Source organism: Triticum aestivum, chromosome 2D, assembly GCF_018294505.1.
Source record: "Triticum aestivum cultivar Chinese Spring chromosome 2D, IWGSC CS RefSeq v2.1, whole genome shotgun sequence".
Taxonomy (NCBI): domain Eukaryota; kingdom Viridiplantae; phylum Streptophyta; class Magnoliopsida; order Poales; family Poaceae; genus Triticum; species Triticum aestivum.
Window position 1 is genome coordinate 28438383 of NC_057799.1, and position 5567 is coordinate 28443949.

Here is a 5567-nt window from a genome sequence, read left to right on the forward strand (position 1 = left end):
AAAGTTGTTCGGAGTCCCGGATGAGATCCCGGACGTCACGAGGAGTTCCGGAATGGTCCGGAGGTGAAGAATTATATATAGGAAGTCAAGTTTCGGCCACCGGGAAAGTTTCGGGGGTCACCGGTATTGTACCGGGACCACCGGAAGGGTCCCGGGGGTCCACCGGGTGGGGCCACCTATCCCGGAGGGCCCCATGGGCTGAAGTGGGAAGGGAACCAGCCCTTAGTGGGCTGGGGCGCCCCCCATGGGCCTCCCCCCTGCGCCTAGGGTTGGAAACCCTAGGGGGGGCGCCCCACTTGCCTTGGGGGGCAAGTCTCCCCCCTGGCCGCCGCCCCCCATGTAGATGGGTTCCAGGCCGGCGCCCCCCTCCCAGGGGGCCTATATAAAGGGGGGAGGGAGGGCAGCAATACTACAGCCTTTGGCGCCTCCCTCCTCCCCTGCAACACCTCTCCCTCTCGCAGAAGCTCGGCGAAGCCCTGCCGAGATCCCGCTACATCCACCACCACGCCGTCGTGCTGCTGGATCTCCATCAACCTCTCCTTCCCCCTTGCTGGATCAAGAAGGAGGAGAACGTCGCTGCTCCGTACGTGTGTTGAACGCGGAGGTGCCGTCCGTTCGGCACTCGGTCATCGGTGATTTGGATCACGGCGAGTACGACTCCATCAACCCCGTTCACTTGAACGCTTCCGCTCGCGATCTACAAGGGTATGTAGATGCACTCCTTTCCCCTGGTTGCTAGTATACTCCATAGATGGATCTTGGTGATGCGTAGAAAATTTTAAAATTCTGCTACGATCCCCAACACAACATATCTGCGAGGTATATCTATAACTATGAAAAAAATCAGCTCAAAACTCAATCTACAGTTAGAGATTCGAAAAAGACAAATTCGACTATGAATAGTGTCAGCTTTGGGGTGAATAGTATTTGACACTATTCGCGTCTGATTTTGTCTTTTTTGTTCCAGTAAGTGTAGTTCGAATTAGGATCTGAAACTTTTTGACCTTGTACATCACAAATGAATGTGTGTCTCCAATTTTTCTCAGAATTTTTGAACATGTTTTGTATCTTCGAAAAAATTGATCTCACCTAAGGACAGATCCTACACAAGTCTTCCCAAGATTATAACAACCCTCGATTGGTGGCCGATGTGTTGCGGTGAGAGCTTAATGTTTTTGGTGTTGTTTTGGTTCATCTTTGCTCTTCGATGACGCAAGTGAAGGAAATATGCCCTAGAGGCAATAATAAAGTTATTATTTATTTCCTTATATCATGATAAATGTTTATTATTAATGCTAGAATTGTATTAACCGGAAACATGATACATGTGTGAATACATAGACAAACAGAGTGTCACTAGTATGCCTCTACTTGACTAGCTCGTTAATCAAAGATGGTTATGTTTCCCAACCATGGACAAAGAGTTGTTATTTGATTAACGGGATCACATCATTAGGAGAATGATGTGATTGACTTGACCCATTCCGTTAGCTTAGCACTCGATCGTTTAGTATGTTGCTATTGCTTTCTTCATGACTTATACATGTTCCTATGACTATGAGATTATGCAACTCCCGTTTACCGGAGGAACACTTTGTGTGCTACCAAACGTCACAACGTAACTGGGTGATTATAAAGGTGCTCTACAGGTGTCTCCGGAGGTACTTGTTGGGTTGGCGTATTTCGAGATTAGGATTTGTCACTCCGATTGTCGGAGAGGTATCTCTCGGCCCACTCGGTAATGCACATCACTTAAGCCTTGCAAGCATTGCAACTAATGAATTAGTTGTGGGATGATGTATTACGGAACGAGTAAATAGACTTGCCGGTAACGAGATTGAACTAGGTATTGAGATACCGATGATCGAATCTCGGGCAAGTAACATACCGATGACAAAGGGAACAACGTATGTTGTTATGCGGTCTGACCGATAAAGATCTTCGTAGAATATGTGGGAGCCAATATGAGCATCCAGGTTCCGCTATTGGTTATTGACCGGAGACGTGTCTCGGTCATGTCTACATAGTTGTCGAACCCGTAGGGTCCGCACGCTTAACGTTTCGATGACAGTTATATTATGAGTTTATATGTTTTGATGTACCGAAGGTTGTTCGAAGTCCCGGATGTGATCAGGGACATGACGAGGAGTCTCGAAATGGTCGAGACATGAAGATTGATATATTGGAAGCCTATATTTGGATATCGGAAGTGTTCCGGGTGAAATCGGGATTTTACCAGAGTACCGGAGGGGTTACCGGAACCCCCCGGGGGTTAATGGGCCATAGTGGGCCTTAGTGGAGATGAGGAGAAGCGGCCAGGGCAAGGGCCGCGCGCCCCTCCCCCCTAGTCCGAATAGGACAAGGAGAGGGGGCGGCGCCCCCCCCTTTCCTTCCTCTCCTCCACCTCTTTCCCCCTTCTCCTATTCCAACAAGGAAGGGAGGGAGTCCTACTCCCGGTGGGAGTAGGACTCCTCCTAGCGCGCCTCCTCCCTGGCCGGCCGCACCTCCCCCCCTTGCTCCTTTATATACGGGGGCAGGGGGCACCCCAAGGACACAACAATTGATCGTTTGATCTTTTAGCCGTGTGCGGTGCCCCCCCTCCACCATAGTCCACCTCGATAATACTGTAGCGGTGCTTAGGCGAAGCCCTGCGTCGGTAGAACATCATCGTCGTCACCACGCCGTCGTGCTGACGAAACTCTCCCTCAACACTCGGCTGGATCGGAGTTCGAGGGACGTCATCGGGTTGAACGTGTGCTGAACTCGGAGGTGTCGTGCGTTCGGTACTTGATCGGTCAGATCGTGAAGACGTACGACTACATCAACCGCGTTGTGCTAACGCTTCCGCTTTCGGTCTACGAGGGTACGTGGACAACACTCTCCCCTCTCGTTGCTATAAATCACATTGATCTTGCGTGTGCGTAGGAATTTTTTTGAAATTACTACGTTCCCCAACAGCAAGATGCCTCCCCACCTTGCTAATCGTCCCGAATTCCCGTGACGGAGCTCCCAGTCAAGGTTCGTGTTGTCACTCGTTGGTTGTGGATGCTCCTGAGTTGTGTCATGATGTTCGGTATGCACGCCGGTGCGGTGCATTAGGTTGCTTTCTTAGTCTAGGTATTGTGATCCCTCGACGACACCCCACATCTACTTGTGCCTCCCGTGGTGTTGGCCCTTCGGTCTGCTAGCTAGGTCGTGTCTTGTCCTGGGCATCTTTTTTCCTTCTCTTCTTTAGTCTTTGATGTGCGTCTTTTTTTCTCATCTTCTGTAACCTTGTTACTTGTAAGGTTTTCGGTTCGGTTTCCCTCATAAACGGGGTCAATTTGTTTAGGTTTTCGATCATGTTTCCCTTATAAACTGGATCAGCCAAAGCTTAAGTGGCGACTCTTTGCTTTGGCAGCATTTTGAGCAATATATTCAGGTGGGGAGGGATCCCCCCCTCCCATTCAAAAAAACCAACGCAACACAACGCCTAATCCTACAAGAAGTATATACGGTTTACAATACTTTCTAACATGCGCCCTCAATCACAGCCTCACCAAGTTGAGATTGCTCTTGAAGTCTTCCTATTTCCGCCATGATATAAGGCCTTGGTAAAACCATCTGTAACATGATCACCTGTGGGAATGAAATGAATGTCTAGTAGTCTCTTGGCTACTCTTTCAGTAACAAAATAATAGTCAGCCTCCATATGTTTGGTTCTTGCGAGAAATACTGGATTTGCTGACAAATAAGTGGCACCAATATTGTCACACCAAAGGCGAGCAACTGGAGAATGAGTAACTCCAAGATAATGTAGAAGAGTTGAACCCAAATAATCTCTGTCGTAGCATTTCCTAAGGATTTATGTTCAACCTCTGTACTCGATCTGGAGACAGTAGCCTGCTTTCAAATACATGAGTACAAATTTATTCAATTAAATCTGCTGGGATCTACATTCTTAGACATATTTTATATTTTCTGTATACACAAGGAATATGAATGTTTAAAAAAAATTCAGCTACAAGATTAATAATTTTTTCCACTATTTTTCACATGTATTGTATATTTTTGTATATAAACATTTTGTAAATGTTTACCATTTCTAAATACATGATTAATATTTTATCCAAATAAATGTTATGATGTCTACTTTTATACATATTTTGACATTTTTCATATACATCAGGAACATTTTTTATGCATGTTTAAAAATTTTCATATACATGATAAAGTAATAGTTTCAAATATATATTCTGATTTCTACCTTTTTTAATACATCTCTTACGTTTTTATTATACACCTGAAACATTTTTTATACACATTAGACATTTTTCAAATACATGATTAACATTTTCAAACGCATGTTTTTTAATTTGTTTGTATGCGTGTTAAAGATTTTTCAAATAAACAATGCAACATCGTTTGAATGTTATGATCATTTTTTTTTAATTATGCTAACAAATTTTAAACTGCCCTAACAGGTTTTAAATACATAATAAAAATTATCAAATGTTTTTTTTGATGTCTACTTTTTTCATACACGTCGTACATATTTTGTATACACCAAAAACATTTTCTATACATGTTTAACATTTTTCAACTGCATGATTAACATATTAATATTTATTTCAAATTTGTGGTCTTATATTAAAAAAAGTAATTTTAAGTTTCAAAATACAATAAACAGAAAACAAAAACTAACTACCTGCAAGATCCGAGAGGTGGGCCGCCTGAGCCTTGTATCAGCGCTACCGGCGAGGGTAGCTTTCAACTTGCTATGAGCGAGGTATAGACTCGCCCATAGCTATGGCCGTCCAGAATATATATTTCCACTTTGGCTATATATAAGTCGCCTGAATTTTGAATTTGGGTCAGTAAGTTTCTTTGTCGTTGATTCTTGCTCTGAGATTCGTGCCAGTTTTCTTTCGACTGTTTGTAAGCTTGTTTGGGGTACTTTTTTGTACTGACCACATATTTGGGTTAGTCAGATTTTCGCACTGGGTTGAAGCCAATTACTTGTACCGTCAGCCCATCCCTCTTTCCCCTTTCTTAGTTTTCCTGTTTTCTGTTTTTATGCGTTCTTTTGTTATTTGTTTTTCTTTATTGGTTGATTTTTCTTGGGATGCCTAGTGAGCGTAAATGTATGCACACAAATACTATTTAATATGTGCGAAAAATAGAGTATTATATGATTGTTGTTTGCATATTGTAATCGTGCAATTCTAGTGCAAAGTTGTGTGCAAGTGTCTTTAAACTATTTTTGCTGTCTTTATTCTTAAAGAGTATTTCATTTTCTTTTTCATTTAAGGGTGATACCAATGCCACTTATTCATTTCTCATAGTTAATTTTTTTGTAAAAATTTCACGATTATATACTTATCCTTGCATATTTTTAAAAGTGCAATTTTTGTGTATAATGTGTGGTTGTCAAACTTTTTTTTTCAGTTTCTTTCTTCAAAAGTAATACCAATGCCACCATTCATCCTTTCTTAGCAAACCTCATTGTTTTGATTTTGTTTTAGTTTAATTGTGATTTTATTTCTTCGTAAAGGGTAATATTAATGCCACTAATTCATTTTTCCATA